Source organism: Oryctolagus cuniculus, chromosome 6 (assembly GCF_964237555.1).
Source record: "Oryctolagus cuniculus chromosome 6, mOryCun1.1, whole genome shotgun sequence".
Classification (NCBI taxonomy): Eukaryota; Metazoa; Chordata; class Mammalia; order Lagomorpha; family Leporidae; genus Oryctolagus; species Oryctolagus cuniculus.
Window position 1 is genome coordinate 28806018 of NC_091437.1, and position 24997 is coordinate 28831014.

At 45.4% G+C, this 24997-nt stretch overlaps 1 long non-coding RNA gene across 1 annotated transcript; it reads left to right on the top strand.

The window, feature by feature from the left end:
* The first annotated feature begins 507 nt into the window (after window positions 1-507).
* On the top strand, window positions 508-23084 carry LOC138850163 (uncharacterized). The gene is made up of 2 exons (XR_011389771.1): window positions 508-6123; window positions 18565-23084. It is a non-coding gene; the product is annotated as an uncharacterized lncRNA (long non-coding RNA).
* The last annotated feature ends 1913 nt before the right edge of the window (window positions 23085-24997 follow it).

Here is a 24997-nt window from a genome sequence, read left to right on the forward strand (position 1 = left end):
CAGGCTATTTTGTAGAAATTAGCAAATGACAAACAGCACATGCATGTACTGTCATCATATACTGTAAATATATATCTGAAAGTCATTTTATAGTTAAATTAATCAAGATAAAGTATAGACATAAAATCAATAAATTAAAAATCAACATATGGCTGGCACCGTGGCTCACTAGGCTAATCCTCTGCCTGCGGTGCTGGCACCCCGGGTTCTAGTCCCGGTTGCTCCTCTTCCAGTCCAGCTCTCTGCTGTGGCACGGGAGTGCAGTGGATGATGGCCCAGGTCCTTGGGCCCTGCACCCGCATGGGAGACCAGGAAGAGGCATCTGGTTCCTGGCTTCGGATTGGTGCAGTGCGCCGGCCACAACACGCCGGCCATAGCGGCCACTTGGGGGGTGAACCAACAGAAAAAGGAAGACCTTTCTGTCTCTCTCTCTCTCACTGTCTAACTCTGCCTGTCCAAAAAAAAACAACATAAATTATTTGAAGGAAAATAATACATTTGTCATTTTTTTTTTTTTTTGACAGGCAGAGTGGACAGTGAGAGAGAGAGAGAAAGGTCTTCCTTTGCCGTTGGTTCACCCTCCAATGGCCGCCGCGGCCGGCGCGCTGCGGCCGGCGCACCGCGCTGATCCGATGGCAGGAGCCAGGAGCCAGGTGCTTTTCCTGGTCTCCCATGGGGTGCAGGGCCCAAGCACCTGGGCCATCCTCCACTGCACTCCCTGGCCACAGCAGAGGGCTGGCCTGGAAGAGGGGCAACCGGGACAGAATCCGGCGCCCCGACCGGGACTAGAACCCGGTGTGCCGGCGCCGCTAGGCGGAGGATTAGCCTAGTGAGCCGCGGCGCCGGCCTGTCATTTTAATATATGTAGTATTTATGAACTTTTTAAAAGCTTTTCAGTTTTAAAATTTAACAATTTTAAAAATTTTGCCACATTCGCTTCAAATGTAGACATTATACGTACACATATGTGCTATCTTTTCTTGAAACATTTATGAATTTTAGTCAAACATTTTGGTCCATTTTTTCTAATTAAATGTTTATAAATTGGCTACCAGGGGACCCATTAAGAGGTGAGGAATGTGGCACAGTGGGTTAAGCCATTGCTCGAGATGCCTGCATCCCATATTAGAGTGCCAGCTGTAGTCCCAGCTCCTCCACTTCAGATCCACCTTCCTGCTAATGTGCCTGGTAAAGCAGATGATGGCCCAAGTGCTGTGTCCCTGCCACACATGTGAGAGACGTGTATTGAGTTTCCAGCTCTTACTTTAAACCTGGCATCTCTCTCTGTCTCTATCTCTGTCTCTGTCTCTCTCCCCCTTTTCAAATCTTTTTTTTAGAAGTAGAGACCCCTTAAACTGGCTCCTGTAGGCTTTTGACTCATAATTTTAAAAGCATCCTTGATTTCTGGCAATAACAAGATACCACAAAATGACTGTATTTTTGGCTGATCCAGACGTATTATCCTTATAAAGTATTCTAGTTTATAGTCACTGAATAAAGATGTTGACTAAATCCTGGCACCAGATTGTATGTATATACCAGGATTTTTTATGGAGTAACAACTTTTAAAGTAATTTTAGTGAACAAATATAGTTAAGACTTATTTAAAGTTGCATATTTATACTAGTATCTCCCATCTGGTTCTGATATAATGCATATACTTAAAGAAGAAATACCTCTTTCAAGTTATAATTAACTCTCTTGTACAATTCTCTAAGCCATATAATTTTTTAAAATATATGTTTTCATCTATTTGAAAGGCAGAAACAGAGATCTTCCATCTACTAGCTTACTCCCCAAATCCCCACAGCAGCCAGGGCTGAGCCAGGCCAAAATACGGAACCTGGAACTCCATCTGAGCCTACCATGTGGATGTGCAAAAGCACTTGAACCTCCCAGGATGCGTTATCAGGAAGCTGGAACTGAAGGAGAGAAGTCAGGACTCAAACTGGACTCTGACATGGATGCAGGTGCCCCAGGCTGCAGCTTAACCTGCTGTGCCACAAGGCCTGCCCCTCAGTCAAACAATAACTTTTGTTTAAATATTTTATTTGCTTGAAAGACAGAGTTAACAGAGAGAAGGAGAGAGAGAGAAAGCTTCTATTTGTTGGTTTACTCTCCAAATGACTGCAACAGCTAGGTCTGGGCCAGGCCGAAGCCAGGAGCTTCATCCAGGTCTGCCACATGGTTGCAGGGTCTCAAGCACTGGCCATTTTCTGCTGCTTTCCCAAGCACAGTAGCAGGGAGCTGCATGGGAGGTAGAGCAGCTGGGACTTGAACTAGTACCCATATGGGATGCCAGGGTTGTAGGTGGTGTCTTAACCTACCACAGCACAACACCACTGCCTTCATGAAATATCTAGATTAAAACCAACACGATTATTTCATTAGTGTTTAGAAACATATGAAGACCATGGCAAAGCTAGTATAACATTAATTGTAAGTTTTCTGGACGAGTGGCAATGTTTAATAACATATTAATCCAACATGCCCATGAACTAGACCCATGTGTTACACTCCTTTGTCAGTAGTCATGGGATCCCCACAAGGCTATAGAGGTAAGCTGGAAGGAAAGAGGTCAGTGCAATGGAGAACAGTGACAAGGAAAGGTGGCCTAAGTAACTTGCACAGTCTGGACTTTCTTGGTTCTATCATCATAGTTTACTGGTCATTTTTAAAAGTTTATTTAGAAGGCAGAGCAATGGAGAGGGGGAGAGAGAGAGAAAGAGAGAGATCTTCCATGTGCTGGTCATTCCCCAGATGGCCACAGCAACCAGAGTTGGGTTAGGACAGGCCAAAGCCAAGATGCCAGAACTCCATCCATGTCTCCCACATGGGTGCAGGGGCCCAAGTACCCTGGCCATCTTTTGCTGCTTTCGCAGGCCTGATTACCAGTAAACTGGATCAGAAGCAGAGCAGTTGAGACTCAAGTCAGCATCCAGTTTGGGATGCTGGCATCACATGTGGCAGATCAGGCTTAACCCATTGTGCCACCAGGCTGGCCCTAGGAATAGTTTACTGTTACCTCCATAGCCCATTGTGTTGCTGTAAAGGTCATAAAAGTGAATTAAGAGAGGATATGGTGAGACCCACCGCTCTGCCCTTTTCTGAGTAGCAGTAATCTCTGCAAGTCTAGGTATAAGGGATGGGATTGTATGCTGATTTACTCCCAGGACTTGAGGAGAGACCAATTTCAGGGGATTTTCCCCTGTTTTTTATTCCATAGGTCAGGAAATTAATATACAAGCTCTAGCAGCCACCATACATCCAATTATACTCTCAGTGATTGGAAAAATGTGCTGCTTATACATTCAAATATTGGTTTTCAACACACCTATCTCTTCAGCTGTGTGGGATAAATGTCTTCTTAAATGTTTTCATGCAAGACCTGGGTTTTCACAGGGTTCCCTAATTGATATATCTAGAATATTCGTTCCCAAGCGTGATCCCCAGTTCCTGCTAGTACATATTATCCAGGTAAGTTTTCTACTGTGAGCTTTCATTCTGTTTATTCAGGGTTTAAGGTCATAAGGAAAGGAAAACCCAACTTTGCAATCTTAATTTGTTTCATGTGCTGAAGCTGTTGGGTAAGCCAATAGTTTCTTTTATGCCTGTTGCTCATTTCAGTCCTGCAAGTGCGATGTTATAGCATCACAACCCCGCTTCTCACCAGCAGTGGCTTGTTGCCATATGATTACCAGGTGTTTCAGGTCTAGAATCTATCCTGAGGATGTGATTTCTAAGGTCGCTGGCTTTGTGAGCTTCTCCTAAAATCAGACCCTGCAACAAGGACTTAGGTATAATTTTTTTCTAAAGTGGCCTCAGGAAGCATAGGGAAATTGAGAAAGGGAAGGGAGCAAAGTCAGTAAACTGTAGATGATTATTTTAATCAACAGTTTACCATTATGAGTACCTGGGCCTCAATCTTGCTAGGGCACCACATGCTTCCAAATCCCTCCCCACCAAGACATAAGGAATTTAGCATATCCATGTCCAACTCTCATCCTTCTCTGAGAGTTAACCCCTAAGAACATTAAATCTGGAAATTTTACATTGCCTTGTGCATGGACAGAGCAAGCTCCTATGGCATCAGAGAAAAGCCTCAGGCAGAGAAGCGGAAAGACAAAAGTGCTTGAGACGAGAAGCTGTCAGCTTGCTGAAAAGTTTTCATAGAACCGCACATGAGCTCTGAAATGGGCCAAGGTGATGGATGGCCAGCATCAAAAGTATCTGCTATACTATTACGTTTGGTTGTGTTTCTTGGCAAGCATGGTTGTAGAAATTTAAGTACTGAGAGGTGGCTGTGGCAATAAGATTCAGCTTTCCAGTGTCTGGGAGCAAAAGCCAGATTGAGCATTTGAGAATCTAGTCACCAATTGTTTTGATGTTGAGAATGTGATAGCAACATGGCAATATTGTTACTCAATACTTCTGAGTCCCACATAGCCACCCACTCCAATGATGCTGTAAAAATCTACCTATTTTAAATAGTTTTCTTTATATATCTAGAGTTGTTTCTGTGATGTGATCTGAACCTATTAAAAATTCCATTCTGTACCAGAAGATTTTGCAGGCAGTATATACTCAGGAATGAAATTTAGTATAAATTATCTGCTCTAACATTATCACTAACTATCCTATATTCAGGTTACCCCTGTGTTCACCTGGAATGAATTCCTTTTGAAGGTAATTCTCTGGCAAGCAAAGTGGCTGCTATGCTAAACCATTATGGTGGGAATGAGAAAGGTCTGTGAGGGTAGGAAGGCTATTTTTGACTGTGCTGGAGAATTTAGGGTTTTAATTCTCAGATCAAGGCATAATCTCAAGACTAAATATCTGTATGATTTCTATAAAGCAATATTTTTTCAAGCCTGAGGGTAATATAGATAAAAATTAGAAACACAGTCTAATTCTTTAAGTTAGTAAATAACTACCAATGGTGAATTTACAACCACTGCTGATTTTTTGAAAACACTAGAGCATTGACTGGGAAAGAGGTGTCTCATTAGAATCTAATGGAGACAACTGGGTGAATTCACATATAATCGTGTCTTAGATCCCCAAGTTAACTGAGCCTATTTTTTTTAGTAGAAGCACATTACCTGTCCTTTTTAAAATCCTACCTTATATGAATATTCTATAATGATCTCAACTGAGATAGTTATGTTGCAAGATTAAAATTTTCTTCATGCCCTCCATCTACCAACTCTCATTGTCTGCAGATAGAGCCGTTTCCTACACGTTCAAGGGAAGCGAGTACCAAGCTTGTCTCAACATTAGAAGGAACACATACAAAAAGATACATAAGATTTTGCTAATTACATCACCAAAACTGCCGGAGTGAGTGCGTTTGAGAACTGTTTCCTATTATACTAAATTAGAAGGAAGAATAGAGCTTCAAATATGCTGAATTTAGATGGATGCATTTGCCAATGATTTTTTTTTTTTTTGACAGGCAGAGTGGGCAGTGAGAGAGAGAGAGAAAGGTCTTCCTTTGCTGTTGGTTCACCCTCCAATGGCCACTGCGGCAGGCGCGCTGAGGCCAGCACACGGCGCTGATCCGATGGCAGGAGCCAGGTACTTATCCTGGTCTCCCATGGGGTGCAGGGCCCAGGGACTTGGGCCATCCTCCGCTGCACTCCCTGGCCACAGCAGAGAGCTGGCCTGGAAGAGGGGCAACTGGGACAGAATCCGGCGCCCCACCAGTGATTCTTGTTCACTTGACTGAAACTGACTCAATAGTAGCTGAACTTATGTGAATTTGAGATTCCATTAATTCCCAGGAATCATGTGAAAGAAAAAAAGACTCAAGAGAACTAAGTTTCCATTTTTATTCTTGCCCCAGGCACTACTTGCTCTTATGAGAGATACAGAAGATTCCCACTAAACTAATGAGATTATGATTTTATCTTTCAGTTGCAAGTAACATGTACCCTAGATGTCTTGGTAAGACACACATAATGCCAGAAGATAAGATAAGCTCCATAAAAATTTAAGGTGCTGTCCTCTCAGTGAAGTTTTGGGGATCTAAAAGCGTGGGTCTGCGTTACGACCTTAAGAAAGTGAAAAACCAGTTGCAGCTGCTGCCTTGTTTGACCTACTGTTAAGAAAAAAGACAGCTAGGTGAGCTTCATTTGATTTTAGAGACAACGTATGTTATCTTTTGGCATCCTTCTCAAACCTTCCAGATGATAAAATGTTAGGGCTGCCAGGTTTAAAGTGAACCCAGTTCTTAAGAAGGCTCTCCAGCTACTCTAGAACACATTAAGGACAGCAATACCACGTGGGACTCATGACTCAACAGGTAAAATATTATTTAAAGTGTCTGGCGTATTGGAATACTGTATGAAGCCTGAGGCATTCCCTTATTAGAGAATTGTAGCAAGGGCCCCTGGAGTTTGGAGCATAATCCTGCGTTTTCAGCAAATAACTATTATCCTATTAGGAAACAGATTATTCTCAAAGCATCTTCCCATAAGATATTTATTAATTACAAAGACACATTGTCATTATACTCATTACACAGAAGAAAACAATGACTTTACAAGGAAGAAAATCTTGATCAAAGTTAACATCACTAGTGATCAAATATATCATGTACCTTCGATACAATGCATTGAGCAACATTGCTTTGTTATTGATAAATTTTTATTGTACATTTTTATCAATATAAGATAAACCCAAATGTAGAGACATTTAACAATAAATAAGCAGCCAGTCCTCTTTAAGAGTATTTAGGTCACAGAAGATAAATATTAGAGAACTGTCTCAGAAGAAATTAAGACAGGACAACTAAAAGCAATGTGGGAATCCTGATTCTGGATTGACTCAAGACCAGAAAAAGGACCTAAGTGGAACAATTGGCAAAATTTGAGTAAAATCTATAGGTAATTTCTTACATTGTAGTTTTATAAGGTTTGAACATTTGGGGAAGCTGAATTGAGGGACAACTGTAAATTACTGGTACTATTCTAAATGTTTTGCATCTGAAATCATTTCAAAATTTAAAAGAAAAAATTTGATCTTTTTATAAACATGGAGATGCACTGCTCCTCCCCACTTCGACAATGGCCTTATTGCCTCCCTTGCGGGCATCATTGACTATAGACAGAGTTCAGCTGTCAGGATCCTCAGGGTGCCTCAGTTAAACACAACTCATGCATCTAAAGCCTTGGAGTTCCTGGGGAAACCTACATTTAATAGCAAGTCAAGATGGGGATGGAAGTCCCGGGCATGTTGGCCTAACATGCAACAACCCTAAAGGTTCATTTCAGCTTCTGATTCCCTGGTGAGGTTAGAAGGCTACTGGAAGCCCTGCACCACAGTTTGGTTTTTCCCTCTGTCTAGTTGTAGCCCCTTTACTTTCACAGGTGGTAATCATCAACCTCCCTAACAAACTCAGAGCTAGGCAGCTTCTCAGGGACTCACATGGCTGTTGATGCTGGGAGTAGTCTTAGGGAGGTGATAGAATGTTCTGGAGCACGCATCACCTCATGGGAAAACCGGGGCCAAATAACAGCTGGTAAGTAGATCACAGCTCCTGACACAAAGCAGTAGTCCAGTTGTTAAAACTTTCACCATGTTAATTGGGATTATGAGTTCTGGTGGTAGGAAAAAATATATTAACTGCTTCAATATATTGGGCATTTGAGAAATACTAAGTAAAAAAGTAAACACGAGACAATGGGAACAGATATGTAAGGCCCAACCACCCAGAATAAAATAAGGAAAGACTGAGGGTAATTAACAGAAACTGAAAGCCAGGCATAAAAGCTAGCGGATTCCTTCACAGCACACAAAAAGGCTCAGATCCTCTATCGCAGGAGGGCTGAGAAAGCTGAGGATGAGCCCAGGATGTTAGTAGGTCAGCTGTGCTCTAAGGAGATTAGCTTCCAGCCAAGACAAGTCTCTTATGCCCGGCTCAGGGCCCCAGTTGAGAAGAGGTGGAATTCAGACTTAGGAGACTATGTATATTGATGCCCTAAATCTTGAATTTCAGTAATTTCCATGACCCTTGAACCTGCAGAAGTGGCCCACTGCTCCTTATACAGAGATAGCCCATTCCTTACAGAAAATGTAGCCTTCTTCCCTGTTAGGCAATGTGTGTTGCCCTCTAAAAATGGCCCTACCTCCCCTTCTGCTAAGGCACATAATTAGAGTTAGCTCACAGCATAACCCAGGAAGGGACATGCTGGGTCTGACACTCCAAAGGCTCCACAAGTCCTAGGCAGCATATGCAGTAGAAGCCAGGGGGATGTACCTAGGGCTGGATTCTTTGTTTTTTAAATAAGATTTATTTTTTATTTATTGGAAAGGCAGATTTACAGAGGGAGAAAGAGAGGGAGAGAGAGAGAGCTCTTCCATCTGCTGGTTTATGCCCCAAATGGCAACAACAGCTGGGGCTGGGCTAGGCCAAAGCCAGGAGTCTGGAGCTTCTTCCAGGTCTCCCGCACGGGTGCAGGGGCTCTAGCATGTGGGCCGCTTCCCCTGATTTCTCAGGCACATTGGCATGGAGCTGGATTGCAAATGGAGCAGCCGGTTCTTGAATCCATGCCCATATGGGATACTGATGTCTCAGGCAGAGGCTTAACAACTGCTGTGCCACAGATCCAGGCCCAGGAGTAAATTCTTAATCAAGGAGGCAGGAGTTGGGCAAAGAAGAGTTTAATTTGAGAGAACTAGGATTTAAAACTGACAAGAACTTAAATAGGATAAACTTGCTGCTAAAATGTCTCCTAAAAGCATGGAAAAATGATGACTCAAAGTGAAATCAAAATAGAATTTTCATAGCGGACAGTAAAGAAAGGGATTAAAAAGCTCAGAGAAATGTGTATTCTTAAATGGATATGTTATTGTATCAGGGTTCTCCAGAGAAACAGAACCAATGAGATATGTTTAGGAAGATACACACACACATACACGAGGGTACTTGTAAAAGTTCTTAGAAAATGCAATTAAAAGATAAGTTTATTTGGGACAAAAAATTTTTAAATAATCCATTCATAGTTTTTTTCTTTTTTTCTTATTTATTTATTTGAAACAGTTAGAGAGAGGTCTTCCATCCGATGATTTACTCCCCAGTTGGCTGAAATGGCTGGAGTTGTGTTGTTCCAAAGCCAGGAGCCAGGAGCTTCTTCCAGGTCTCCCACATGGGTGCAGGGGCCCAAGGACTTGGACTATCTTCTACTGCTTTCCCAGGCCATAGCAGAGAGCTGTATCGGAAGTGGAGGAGCCGGGTCTCGAACCAGCATCCACATGGGATGCAAGCACTTCAGGCCAGGGCTTTAACCTGCTGAGCCACAATGCTGGCCCCCATAGTTTTTTCTTAATGCTCATTTTCCACAAACTTTACACACACACACACACACACACACACCCCACAAGGGGTCTCCAAGCGCCTTGTTAAGAAAATTGGCTCATGCTTACTGAGTCCAAGAAGTCCTACCACCTGCTGTCTGGGAGATGGAAAACCAGGAAAGTTGGTGATTTAAGTCCAGAAGTCCTAAGGCTTGAGAACTAGGAACTCCATGTCTGAGGACAGGAGAGAATGGCTGTCCCAGCTGAACGCACACACACACACACAGAGAAAGAGAGGGAGGGAGAGGGAGAGAGAGGGAGGGAATGTGAGTTAACCCATCCACCACCTCTCTGTTCTTTGAGGGCCCTCAACAGGTTGGATGACATTTGCCCACATTGGTAAGAGCAGATCCTTACTCAGTCTTCTTATTCAAATACTGATCCCTACCAGAAACACCATCATAGACGAGCCCACAAGTAACATTTCACCCGTTATCTGGGCATGCCTTGGCCTAACCAAGTCGATACATAAAATTATTTATCACAACTGCATAAAGACAGTGTTGAGGAACTTGGGAAAGATAGTGTTTATCAAGTTCCCACGCCTTCCACCCATGCCCCCTTATCTCTGTGCTCCCGTATCTCTGTCTCTTTATGGGAACTGATGGGTCCACCAGCTTGGCTAGCTACCTAAAACTCTGTTCTGTAAAGTTTGGCTCTGGGCCACTTTTGTCTGTATAAGCAACTCAGGGTTGTTGGGGGGCTGGCAGCATGGCTAGGCACGACTGCCCGTGGATGGATGTGGACATGCATATGTGGCTACGAGTGAATGTATGTAGATGTCTGGGTGTGTGTGTGTGTCCAGCTGCCACCACAGACACAAAGGCTGGTGTCCCTTGTGGTCCCCACTGCCATTGGGGGGCTATTCCTTGTGCATTTCTCACTGCCACTGTGAGTACAGGAGATACAAACCTACAATCAACTCCAAGCTGTTCTCTGATCTGTTGGAATCTGGATTTGCTTATCCTGGGCCCTCAGCCCCAAGCACACACTTGGGGATTCTTTTCAGGCCTGTATGGAGTTGGAAGGTGGAATTCCGGGGCAGATAGTCACAAGTGTGTGGTGCTTGGTGGCTGTGGCCTTGTGGGCTGGGCAAAGAAATGGAAACCTGACAGCTTTTTAAGAAAGGTATAATAATAGACTAATCTATAATTCTGTTGTAAAAATTCAAACATCAGAATGTGTCTGAAAATGCATTGTCCTCAAATAATGTTATCTAAGAACAGTCTTTTAAGGTTTTACTAATTTGAACTGAGAAATCACTTTCCTTAAATGATGTTAGCTTGCTATAATGATCTCAGAACATGACTGGTTTATATTAATATTGTATTATTGTAGAGGCATTTTACCTTTTGATTCTTTCTCCAAAATCTAAATGCACTAATGATAGTTTTAAGTGTATAAAATGCTTTTTTTTTCCATTGGTGATAAAAGTCTGAAAAGTACATTTGTCATCCCAACCCATCAGTCCCTGACCATATAAATCTTTTCTATTTTTAAAAAGAACAGGCCGACACCACGGCTTAATAGGCTAGCACACCAGGTTCTTGTGGGGAGCAACTGGGAGCAACTCGGACTAGACTAAGTTACTGGAATTAAGACTTATTCTTTGCATCTGCTTTCCCACAATATGGCGCTGAGAAGGGAAACAGCTTCTACACAGCTGCCTCCAGTTCAACCAATAAACTGTGGGACCTGCTCCTGACTGGAGGAGAGCAGCGTACTCGGCATGTGGGTAGCAGAGTTGGGATTGGTGGAAGAGGACTATAAAGGAGGAGAGAGACGGCATGCACCAGGAACATCTAAGGGGAACATCTAAGGGAACACCTGTGCAGCCCCCGAGAGAGCCGGCCGGCGGTGTGCCGCTCCCCCGCGGAAGTGGGGAATGTGGCAGGGGGAACCGCCCTTCCACGGAGGTGGAAGGGATGGTAGCCAACCCGGGAAGGACCAGCAGCCAACCCGGGAAGGGTCAGTAGCCAACCCGGGAAGGGTCAGTAGCCAACCCGGGGAGGGCCGAGCAGACGAAAGAACGGCGCAGGGTCCTGTGTCGTTCCTCCACGAAGACGGGGAGCGACATAATGGTGCCGTGACTCGGATATGAAGCCTAGGCAGGGTTTAGTGTCATTCCTCCACGAAGAGGGGGAGCGACATAATGGTGCCGTGACTCGGATATGAAGCCTAGGCAGGGTTTAGTGTCGTTCCTCCATGAAGAGGGGGAGCAACAGTTCTGGTCCCGGTCGGGGCACCGGATTCTTTCCCGGTTGCCCCTCTTCCAGGCCAGCTCTCTGCTGTGGCCCGGGAAGGCGGTGGAGGATGGCCCAAGTGCTTGGGCCCTGCACCCCATGGGAGACCAGGAGAGGCACCTGGCTCCTTCCTTTGGATCAGCGCCGTGCGCCGGCCACAGCGTGGCAGCCGTGGCAGCCATTGGAGGGTGAACCAACAGCAAAAAGGAAGACCTTTCTCTCTGTCTCTCTCTTTCACTATCCACTCTGCCTGTCAAAAAAAAAAAAAGTTATCCCAGGACATTATCTTATGACCTGTAACCTGTACAAATGACTCTTTTTTGATGAATTATTTTAATTATGAAATGTGATACATTCAGAAATCCTAACTTTATACCTTAAGGAAGCTCATTAATAAGATAAAATAAAGGTAGTGAATTGCCCCCAAAGAATTCTTAGACCGTGGCATTTCACCATGCATCCATTTTCCTGTGTGCATTTGGTGGCCTTAGTACCTAGTTAAACCAGGGTGTTCTACATCTACGGGGCTGAGTCAGCTCTACTTTACAGACTGGCTGTGTTGATTCTTCTAATCCCATGATACCAGATCTTGATTATAATTTTATGTCAGCTCTTGTACTTTTCAATATATTTTAAGTTGTTGTCACTAAGACCGTTCAGCAACTCTGAGGGAATAGAAAACGTGAGTTTTGTGTTAAATTTGGATCATGTTATAATAAAAATGCAAGCTGAAACAAAGTTCTAAGTCTGAAAGCTTAGAAAAAACTTTAAATGCTTATAAAAGATGGTGTCTTTGTGCCAAGTATTTTAATTTCTTAGGAGTTCACTTGTTCACTGTATAGTTTTAGAAATGGTTTATGAAAAAATGCAAACATGCAAAAAAAGGTAGAACTGTATAATTAACCCCATGCAGCTTCAAAACCTAACTACTCATGGCCACTGGTTGGCCTTTTTAATTTCTCCTTGGGCGATGAGAAGAGCATGGACTTGGGCCTGTCCCATGTGCTGCTCCTATCCAAGGTTTGTGACATTTATTCTGAGCCACACTGGGCACCGTGAGAGCCTCACAGAGGGTGGTGCTGACATGCCGTGCAGCTCTCCACCGCCCTCATCAAGACAGGGCTGAGTCTCCAAGTCTCACTAGCCCTTTCAACAACTTTGTTTTAGTATTGACCTTCTAAGGAGCATTCTGAGAATTTTTTGTCTAACTGTATCCTCCTATATAATACCACAGGTACACTGGTGTATCTGTCTTTGTATATCTGTGCTTTGTACATAAGATAAAATTTTCAGCCCCCCCCCCCCAAAAAAAAGAGTGGCTGGAGTAGATGACTCGCTCAGTAGTGTAGAGAAGGCATTATATGGGCTCAGAAAGCTGTCTGAGTACAGAGACACCCACATAGCAGCAGGGTCTGTGTGTGTGTTGGGCAGGGGGTCTTCCTAATTGCCTCGTGGGCAAGAAGCAATGGCAAGTTACCACAGGCTGAGAGCTGACAACAGAGCTTGCTGATTGCCTTCAAGGAGACAAAGAAGAATCAGAGGGACATCCTGACAAAGGATGATGCCGTGGGGTGGGTCCTTCTCATGGCCTTGTAGGCAGGAAATAATGTTGAGCTACAGACAAAAAATTGGAGCAAAGCAGAGTTTTCAGCACATCTCCGGGGGAAAAAAATGGGAAAAGCAACTTTGAGAGCAGCTGTGGTGATAAGCTGCAGCCCAAGGCCATGCACTCTACCTCCCCTTCTGGGAAAGGGGTGGGAGAAATGGAGTGATGGTTACAGCAGCTATGGGAGGAGAGACCTTGACTCAGACAGCCCTAATGAAGCAACAAGTCAGGAAACTCCAACTCCCAGGAAACAAGCCAAAGACCAAGATAGGGTTAAAAATGACTCTATTACAGGAAAAGCTGCTGCTGGCTTGTGAGGGCTTGTGATGTGGCTCTGAGCCAGGGTACCTGCCTGAGGCTGATCCCACCACCCTTGGTTCTAACTTGCAGAGCTTTGGGAGTGTTTGTGAGCAGCAAGGAGGGACATCCCATCCTCCACAGCCCCAACTGGCCCTGGCCCTGTGATGAAACCCATGGCATAGCCCCTTTAAGATTCCTGGGGTTAAGCACCCAGGCTCACATCATGTTTTATTCCCAGAGGGGAGACCTATTCTGTTATGCAAGTGCCCTGGGCACAGGGCTGGATATGCCTGCAGGGGCCTGCCAGATGGGAGCCTGGGGTTAGGAAAAGGTGAGCATCAGCCAGCACCCTACTCTCTCCCTGTGGTGGGTAGTAGGCTGTGGCCACGATGGCAACATGGCCAGATCCAGGCAAAAGCCTACAGCCACAGAGAAGGTGAGCATTCTGAAAAAAGCAGCAGGGCACACAACCAGAGCATGGAAGGAGAGGAGTGCCCAAGCCTTCAGTTCTTTGTGAGGCAATGTGCTGGGACCTCTTGAGAGAAGAAATCCAAAGCTTGGGTGGTGTGTAGCTGGGCGATGCTGCAGTTACTGGAGCCTGAGAATGGCCTGTGAGAAGCAGAAGACAGAACAGCTGGCGGGAGGTAGAGAGAGGACAGTGCAGCTTGGAGGAGGCAGAGAGAGGAAAACACCCACGCCCTAGAAGGAGGGCTCACCACCCTTTGGGCTTCATCCACTGTCGCTCCCCCTCTTCGCGGAGGAACAACACAGGACCCTGCGCTGTTCTTTTGTCTGCTCGGCCCTCCCCGGGTTTGCTGCTGGTTCTTCCCGGGTTGGCTACCGTCCCTTCCACCTCCGTGGAAGGGCGGTTCCCCCTGCCACTTTCCCCACTTCCGTGGGGGAGCGGCACACCACCGGCTGGCTCTCTCGGGGCTGCACAGGTGTTCCTCTTAGATGTTCCTCGTGCATGTTGTCTCTCTCCTCCTTTATAGTCCTCTTCCGCCAATCCCAACTCTGCTACCCACACGCCGAGTACGCTGCTCTCCTCCAATCAGGAGCAGGTCCTACAGTTTATTGGTTGAACTGGAGGCAGCTGTGTAGAAGCTGTTTCCTCCTCTCCCAGCGCCATATTGTGGGAGAGCAGATGCATAGAATAAGTCTTAATTCCAGTAACTTAGTCTAGTCTGAGTTGTTCCCAGTTGCTCCCCACAATCCACTGCCACAGAGCACCCAGCAGTTGTAATGACTGGGTCCTCTGGTGGAAAGGACAGTGCCGAGCCTCCTCCCCCACTTATGGGGTGTACAGTTGGGTGGGGCCCTACTCTTACAGCTAAACCCAAAACAATGTCTTTGGTCACTCAGTGCTGTGTCCATGGCATACTGCTACCTTATGCACAGTTAATATGATGCGATACTAACCTGTGGCTCTCTTACAGATTTAATTTGAGTCATCCCTTGATAGATGTCAGATAGACTTTATTGGACTTTTGCCCCAATTAGATGGATGCAGCCTAATGACTACAAACAGCCTGGTGGGCTGAACACCTTTGCAACAGTGACTATCAGCTTTGTAGCTGGGCTGTCCTAGAAGACAGCCACTACCCCTGACCACACTGGACTTGGTTATAGAACTACACCTGGACTCATAGATACTTTAGTCTGGGGGCGATACAGTGAAACCTGATCAGGGTTGGAGTATTCTGTGTTATGTCTTCGAGTTTGCTGCTGTAATCTGTGTTGTTGTTATGGTCTTTGGTTGTATTGTTCCACGCCCTAGGTATACTGCTGGCAGGGACCTTTGAGTAAGGTAATGTACATGTAGGCTGTGAGGTGAGAAAACTTGAAGGGGTGGAGTGCTGAGAAACTTGGGAAAGATGGTGTTTATCAAGTTCCCACGTCTTTTGCCCAGGGCCCCTTATCTCTCTGCGCCCATAGCTCTGTCTCTTAGTGGTAACTGGTATGATGAGAGCCGACAGATCCACTAGCTTGTCTAGCTGCCCATGAGTCTGTCATGTAAATCTGGCTCTGGGCCACTTTTGTCTGTAAGACCACAAAAACAGCTGGGGTGAGGAGCATGACTAGGCATGACTGCCTTTGGATGGATGTGGACATGCATGAAGTTACTTGTGGATGGGTGTGGACATGTGCATGTAGTTATGTGTGTACGTATGTAGACGTTTCTCTGTATGTCTGACTGCTACCACGGACACAAAGGTAAATATTTTCTATGGCCCCATCACCTTCAGGGCAAGTGGTATTCCTTGTGCTTTTCTCAACGCTACTGTGAGTAACGGAGATAGAAATCCAAAAATGACTCCAAGTTGTTTTCTGGCCTGTTGGAATCTGGAACTACTTTTCCTGAGCCCTAATCCCTAATCCCTGGGCATATAGCCAGAAAACCTATTGGCTAATGAGAAGGCCCAGAGGTTACATCATTTACAAAGGCAATAAGTAAGGCAATAATGCGAAGAGTACAAACATCATTAAGAAATTCAGTGATGGCTGTTCTCTGGATCCCGGATGTAGGAGAGATCATGTAGAACGAGGCTCAAAGAGCTAGCAGTGGGCATGGAAATACTGGGAAACAGTGAAAGTCGGGTGGCAGTATTTGACTATCAAAATTGAGTGGGATGCAGCTGTCCTGAGTAGCAAGTGGGGTGTAACTAAAAGTTCTTGATCCACAGAGAGTTGTGGACATGGTTAACAGAACATAGTTTTCCCAGGAACATGATAAATGGGCAGTTCACAAGGATATTAAACAACTGAACTATCAGGAAGGATAAAGGATGAGGATTCGTAGTCTAGCAACTGTTCTAATAAAATCCATAATGCCTTGCCTAGTGTCCTGACCTCTGCCAGTTTTCATACCAGAACCTATTGATTGAAAAGAAGATTGGACTCCAAAGAAAAGAATACTGTAACACTTGAGCAGTGTGCACAGTCATGATTCCCCTAGTCCCTCTTAAAGGGGCCCTACAGCCAAGCTGTGCACAGGCAGAAAGTGGAATATCCAAATATCTCAGTGACTGTTAGACACAGGGACAAACTGACACGGGATAAAGGCCAGTGCAGAAGATCAAGCTTCTACTTGGTGGCATTGACGCCCCAGATTGCAGTGCTAGTTCTGTCACTTCTGCTCCACTTCTGATCCAGCTTCATGTGAATGTGCCTAGGAAGGCAGCAGAAGATGGCCCAAGTACTTGGGACCCTAGCACCCATGTGGAAAACCAGGATGGAGTTTCTGGCTTCTGGCTTTGGCCTGGCCCAGCCCTGGCTGTTGAGGGCATTTGGAGAGTGAACAAGTGGATGGAAGATATTTCACACTCTCTGTCTTTCTTTGAGATGTTCTGCCTTTCAAATAAATAAACATTTTTTAAAAACTGACATAGGATGAGGATCCAGTATGTTATGGACCCCTTTAGAATGGAGCCACCTGAAGATGAAAGTTCAGATCATCCATTGGATGTACAGCTCCACATGGTATTAATTTCCCTATCTTTAAATATAAAATTAGGGCAGACATTCTTTTTAAATTTTTTTATTTATTTGAGAGGGAGGGACATTATACACACACATACACACAGAAAGAGAGAGAGAGAGAGTCCCCATCTGTTGTTCACTCCCCAGTTGCCCACAACAACCAGTGCTGGGCAAGGGCTGGAGCCAGGAGCTAGAAATGTCATCAGTCTCCTATTTGGATGGCAAGAACCCAATTACCTGTGCTATGAACAGGGTCTGTATTAGGAGCCAGAGTTGGGAACATAACCCAGGCACTCTGATGTGGGATATGGGTGTTTTAACTGCTGGACTAAATGTTTTCTCCCATGGGTAGAGCCTCTTAATAAAAACCACCCCTCCTTGGCCTCTTGGTCTAGAATAAGAATAAGAGCTATCATAATGGGGAGGGGAAAATAGAAACCTTTAAACTCCCCCTCAATCCTGGAAAGATAATAAAACTGACTTCATATCCTGAGGCATGGAAAAAACTAATACCACACTTAGGGTACACCTACACGTGATTCACTAGTCTGACTGCCACAGCAACAAGATGAATCCTATAGGAAGAAAATAGACTACCACACACTTATCTAAATGGTGTCCCCGAGAGAGACTTCATGGCAGATGCAATATCATTGCTAAGTATACAGTACACAGGCATTGATTCAGCAAGTGAATTCTTTCCTTTTCCTCTCAGAAAAGAGAATAAAGACAATTCACATTCTCATTAAATGGACAACAGCACACAATCACCATGTTGCCCTGGGCCCATACTGTATCTTCCACCCTCTACCAATAAGGTAATAGATCTGGATTTTCTGGATATTGCAAAGATTATCAAATTGGTCCAACTAACAATGACATGCCAAGTGGGCTTGGTTAGCAAAAATAGCATATTGGAAATGTTGACAAGATACATGAACTCTAGACTAGTAGGTAAATCATGTGAATATTCACATAGATAAAGTAAAGTGTTTAGGGTCCAGTGGTCAAGAGTATTTCAAAGTAATGTATAAATTATTTTGTTTTGCAAGAAGGAGGTACCTTTCTCTGAAGGGAGGAGAGAACTTCCACTTTGACTACGACCTTGTCTAATATGATCAGAGTTGGTGAACTCAAAAGGCTTCCATAGCCTTGGCGACTCATGACAAGAGCCTAGGGTGATTACTGATGCCATAAACAAGAGTGTCAATTTGTTAAGTCAACAACAGGAGTCACTGTGCACTTACTCCTCATGTAGGATCTCTGTCCTTAATGTGCTGTACATTGTGATTTAATGCTATAACTAGTACTCAAACAGTATTTTTCACTTTGTGTTTCTATGTGGGTGCAAACTGTTGAAATCTTTACTTAATGTATGCTAAACTGATCTTCTGTATATAAAGAGAATTGAAAATGAATCTTGATGTGAATGGAAGGGGGAGGGAGAGGGAAAGGGGAGGGTGCGGGTGGGAGGGAAGTTATGGGGGGGGGGAAGCCACTGTAATCCATAAGCTGTACTTTGGAAATTTATATTCATTAAATAAAAAAAATTATTTTGTTTTGCACCATCTGCCACAGGAAGGTAATCCAACGCCTTGAAGGACTGTTCCACATCTGGGAGCATGTTTTGGCTCGTATACTGAGGGATTTAAGAGGCTGCCTCCTTTGAGTGGATCCCAGGGAGAAAAGGGCTCTGAAGCATGCCATGGCCGGGCTGAAGTGCAAGTGCCCTTTCTCTCTGGAGTCCAGCAGAATCATCACTAGTAGAGTTCAGAGTGGTAAGAGAAGATGCCTCGTGGAGTTTATGGCACATCCTAGAGGAAGACTTCAAAGTCAGGTCCTGATGTGCTGGAACAAGGTCATGCCAAATGCAGTGGAGTCTTACTTTAAAACAAAACCATGGGGCTGGTGTTGTGTAGCAGGTGAGGCTGCCGCCTGCAATACCAGCGTCCCATATGGGCAAAAGTTGGAGTCCCGGTTGCTCCATTTCTGATCCAGCTCCCTGCTAATAGCCTGGGAACAGCAGCGGAAGTTGGCCCAAGCACTTGGACCCCTTCCACCCACAGGAGAGACCCAGATGAAGCTTCTGGCTCCTGGTTTTGGCCTAACCCAGTCCCAGTCAATGTGGCCATCTGGGGAATGAATCAGCAGATGGAAAATCTATGTTTTGGGGCCAGAGCTGTGGTACAGCAAGTTAAAGCCCCAGCCCGCAGTGCCAGCATCCCATATGGGCACTGGTTCAAGTCCCGGCTGCTCCTCTTCAGATCCAGCTCTCTGCAATGGCCTGGGAAAGCAGAAGATGGTCCAAGCCCATGGACCCTAGCACCCTCATGGGAGACCCGGAAGAAGCTCCTGGCTCCTGGCTTTGGATCAGCGCAGCTCCGGTCGTTGCTGCCATTTGGGGAGTGAAAGAATCTCTCCCTCCCTCCCTCCCTTTCTCTCTCTCTCTGCCTCTGTCTCTCTGTAACTCTGCCTTTCAAATAAATAACATAATTCTTTAAAAACAAAAAAAGAAATTCTGTATGTGTGTGTCTCCCTCTGTCTCTCTGTGGCTCTTTCAAATAAAAAATGTTTAAACTCACAAAAAACTCGTGTGCTATTTAACCTGGTAAAGAGAGAATATTCAATTAAGAGACACCAAATTAACATGCAACAACTACCTGTCATGACCCGAATTCTTTTTTTTTTTTTAAGTTGTAAGCTTTTTATTCAGTGAGAGAAATACGTGGGGGAATGAGGGCTCTATCTTAAAGAGAGAGGGAAATCTGGATTCATAGCAAGCACCAGGAGCCAGCCATGTGGAGAAGTATGCAGGCCAGAAAGCCTGGAGCCGGTTGCCCAAAGATCACGTGCCTCAAAGACATAATGCCCCGAATTCTATCAGACTAACCAAGCCATAAATTTGGATGGATCTAGCAATCATCCCATGTGAAGACGGAGATACAAATGGGACTTAGTACAGGAAGGACCAGAGGCAGAAGCAAGTTCTAATGTGGCAGAGGCCTTTGTGTTTCAATTAAACTTGTTTCTAATGAATATGATTAAAGCTGTGGTAGAAGGTTTCCCAAGGTCAGAGAAGACAAAGGGAGGCATCTGTCCTGGGAATGAAATGTTCTTATCTGCCTGCTTCAACTGCACTCGCTATCTGCTTATATGTAACCATTTCAGGTTCTGCTTGTTAGCACAGAGCAAATGATATTAACCCTTTCCAGACACCAGATGGCTCAGTATGTGTCAAAAATATATATCTTCAGTTAACTGCATTCCCATGGGCAGTATTCTATCAATCCTGTGGCTGTGTGTAACATTAGAATATCCAATCAGATGTATGCAGGTAACTGTACAAGGGAGACAAAGAAGCTAAAACCATAAATAAGGAAACACCCTTCTTTGTTTGGGGTTCAGGATTTTAGATAAGAAATTCCACCTGGGCCTAAGGCCGGCATAATAAAAGACGACTTCCTGTTAAGAAGCCTTGGTGTCTTGTCTTGGTACACGGGTCCTGCTACAATAAAGGCAGCTGGGATAGACATCCATGTCAGCCACCGCGGCTGCACAGACCCCTCCCTCAGCTCCCATCTATGGGAAGCGTTTACAGACCACTGGGAGGCAACGGAGACGAACCGAGCTTAGTTATGGGTGGGTGTAGGGAAGACTCCTAACACTGCATTTCCCCAAGAGAAAGAGCATTCTATGCCCTGGGGGTGGCTCTGGGATAGCTGCTCCACCCTCTAAGATAATCATCTTAAGAAGAATCCGGTGCAGAGGGCGAAGGTAAACTGACTTCAGCTGTGGCTTATGTCCTTGAGTGGGCAGCTGGGGAAGAGGCCTAGCTACTTTGACCATAAACCAGTTATGCTTGTTTATTTCTTACTATTTAATGCTGTGCTATCTGACATAGCAGTGCGAATTACTGAACTACTGGCTGGCTGCCTTCCGTCACTCCCATGAGTAAAATAAACCCATGTCTCTCCCAGTTGGATCTCCAGATATTTTTTGGGAATAAGTGAACATTATGTGTGAGCCTTCTTGGGTTCCTGTGGGTCATTTCAGTGAAAATTAATGTCAGCTGCACTACAGCCTCATCTATGGGCAACTCAGTGATAGGAGAAAATCATTCTAGAGGCTGGGTAAGGTTTCAGAACTTGGTCATTCACTTCGTATAGACAAAAAAGTGGACTAAAGTTGTGGGAAACTGGTGAGGAGAGTCCGGGTTGGTGTCCTGGTATTGATGACAGTTTATGAGACTGGACACAGTGGTGAGAAGGGAAGAGGCAAAGTTTTATTTGAGTAGGAGACAGAGAAGCTGAGGGGGTGGGGTGGAGAGAAACCAAGCCCTGCGGGCTCACAGTCTAGGGGTATTTGTATGTCTTTAAGATGTCATCTCCAAAGAGCAAGTGTAATGGTTGTACATTAGTTATTCTGAAGGTAGGGGCAGTCTTAATGGATTTTCTGTCCTTTATTTTTTTAAGATCTATTTATTTGAAAGGCAGAGTTACAGAGAAGCAGAGGTGGGGCAGGAGGGATCTTCCTCCGCTGGTTCACTCCCCAAATGGCCGCAATGGCTGGAGTTGTGTTGTTCCAAAGCCAGGAGCCAGGAGCTTCTTCCAGGTCTCCCACGCAGGTGCAGGGGCCCAAGGTCTTGGGCCACCTTCTGCTTTCCCAGGCCATAGCAGACAGCTGGATTGGAAATGGAGCAGCCAGGACTCAAACTGGTACCCATATGGGATGCCAGCACTGTAGGCAGCAGCTTTACCCACTAAGCCATAGCGCTGGCCCCAGTGGAACCTTTTCTAACTTGTTTCTGTCCAAACCTAAATCTCATTGTCTGTTGGCAAATATTTGTTACAATGGGCTTCCATCCGATTTTGTTTAGTGTGTACATGCTGGCAAGGAGATGCAGCTTGTGCGTGGGCTGTACAAGCTGCAGCTGTGGGTGGAGTTAGTCTGGCCTGCTCCTAATCTCACACTCCCTCACTAAGACTGAAATCTAAATAGGCTTATATTTAGTGGAAATGACCTGGTTGCCCAGGAAGCATTCTGGGAGTTTAGAAGCTTGAACATGAAGCATTTTGGATTAGAAGCAGGTTGATTGACACATGGGAGTGAATTTGAAGTGTGACCACATTCGGGCAATCAGGTAATGGCCTTCAGAATGTATCCCACCACAGGAGAGGTACTGTACTAAATGCTGAAACAGACAAGGTGACTTGCCAGATGACACTGGACAGCCTTTCTTGTCAGCCAGGCGAGTGCTGGCATGACAAGCACGTGAACATAGAGGCCATGCTGGCAATGATGCAAGCTACGTAGATGCTTCACTTCAAGTGCTGTGTGTGTTATAAGTGAGGGATGAAGTCCCCATTCTGAATCTTGAATGATCACTTCTACACAACTAGGAAACGTAGAGTGGGAGAAGCACATAAACTTAAAGGAGTTACTACTCTCACAGGCCCTAGAGAGGGAACCACCCAACAAGCAGGTGGAGAGTCCAGACAGTGAGGACCTGTGGGCCAGTGCCTTTATTGGTGTCAGGGTGGGGTTCCCATGCACATGTGTGAGGGGATTTCACTGGTGTGCCTGAATGTACTAGGTCACAGTTAGGGGAGGGCAAGAAGGGGACCTGGTGGCAGTGACCAGCCTTGAGCTGCTGTACCTGGTCATCTGGGCAAGGTACAAACAGCCTATCTGTGGGGATTTTGGGGCATCATGAAAACAGGAAGTTTTTAAAATTTGCAGTGCACTTCCACAGCCAGATGTCTGAACTGTCAGTAGGAGAGACCAGCGTAAACTTCTTGATGTGGCGGGAGTGGCTCCAGTTCTCCTTGCTCCCAGTGCCTCACTCAGGGAATTGGCGTTACCATTTCTGTAACCCTAACTCTGCAGGCCTGGAGTCCTGGCCCATAAAGGGAAACATCTCCACGTGGTAATATTCCCAATATACAATCAGCTAAAGCAGTGGCCTCGATTCTTGGGGTTCTGTGTGACCAGGTTCTGCAAGTGAGAAAAGGAGTTACCATCTTGGCAGAGGTAACTGATCATCAGGAGGACGTAGACAACAGAAACAAGGAAAAATAGGTTTGGCACCCAGCTGACCCACTTGCCTGATTATTTTAGTAAGAGGGTAAGTGCAGCAATCACAGATTGAGAAAGACAGGATGACCAGGGCTCGGAGATGCAGATCTAGTTGACACCATCAGATAAGCACTCTGAACAGAAGACCTGCTAGTAGAGGGAGCAGGAAACGGACTGTGGGGAAGGGAGGCAGTGATCACTGAGACCAGCTGCAGCAGTGGAAGACTACAGGCCATCCCATGTAACTTCCTGAGTTTCACCCAGGAAGACAGGCCACCAGAACGGGGAACATCGTATAGGAGGAGGATCTGAGCAGCACGGGGGGTAGACTGTGAGGACATGAGATGGACCACTCAGATCCCCCAGCAATGAAGCACACTCTGAGAGTGCTGCGGGAGGGCCAGGTGTGCAGTCAGCCAGCACCCTTCAGCTGCGAGCCCCCAGTGGAAGCCCCCAGGTTCTATGCCTCCTAGGACTGATCAAGGCGGGAATACAGGGACCTGGCCTTTTCAGCCTAACACAGCCTAAATCTTCTAGGCCATTTGGCTCCTCAGCTCCCCTCAGCTTTCTGTGTGGAATCCTGCTTCCAGCACCTGATCTCACAGATGTGACTCCCAAAGGCATTCCATAAGAAACACTCTGCACCCTAGCTTTATCTCAGAGCCTGCTTCCCAGACATCCCAACCCCATAACACAGCTCCGAGCTTACTGTTGGACCAGAGTGGAGCTGGAACATCTGACTGTGGAACACCACACAAACTTGTGACCGGAGCTGCCTGTAATGTACTAAATGTTAGCTGATTCATCAAAAGCTGGGCATGCGCAGCAGCACTTAAGTGGCTGTACAAAATCACACAACAGCGAGTCTCAAAAGCCCATGTGATGAATGATTGGATGGTTAATCCTAGCAAGTGTGCCTACTGCTGCTGCATCACTACCTCTTTTTCAACTTAGATCTATGTCCTCGTTGACAGTTCTTTACAGTCACACAACTAAAGAAGGAAAATTTGAACCTGATTTAGAAATACTGAACAAAAATATCTGCACAAGCCACGAAGGAATGCCCAGTGCATTGCATCCCGCAGGACTGACACAGAACAGACAGGAAGGGAACTTCTGATCCTGAGCACATCTGATAGTTCATGTTACCTGGAAGCAAGGTGGCCAGAGGCTAGGTTTGCATTTGTGATAGTCTGCTAAGGTCGCCGTAACAAAGTACCACCAGCCGGGTGACTAAACAGCAATTTATTGTCTCAGTCTGAAGATGAGACGTCCAAAACCAAGGTACTGGCGTGTTTGGTTCCTTCCGAGAGCAGAGACGAAGAATCTGCTCCATGCCTCTCTCCTTTGATCATAGATGATTAATCTTCCTTCTACACTTACCTCTCTGTGACCAAATTTTTGTTTAATAGTATCAATCAGATTTCATTTTAACTAGACTGCTTCTGTTAAGCCCCTATCACTAAATAACAATACATTCTGAGGTACTAGGGGTCAGAATACCAACGTTTCCCCTCTGGGGATGATACAACTCAACAGAATTAACTCATGAGCAGTGGCTGATGGTTTGTCCTGTTAGTCATGGAATTAAAAGGAATAAGAGTGGACAACTGGTAACAAGAAATTCTGTGTGCAAGATAATTTATAGAACTCTCAGGGTAGAACACAGAGTACAACTGTCTCATGTGAATGCTTACTTGAAATTTAACATTGCAGTTGTGGATTTTAAAACTGAGGTAGAGGGCAGTAGAGGGCTGTGATCCAGTAGATTAATCCTCTGCCTGCGGCACCAGCATCCCATGTGGGCTCCGGTTCTAGACCCGGCTGCTCCTCTTCCAATCTAGCTCTCTGCTGTGGCCTAGGAAAGCAGTAGAAGTTGGCCCAGGTCCTTGGGCCCCTGCACCCCCGTGGGAGACCCAGAGGAGCTCCTGGCTCC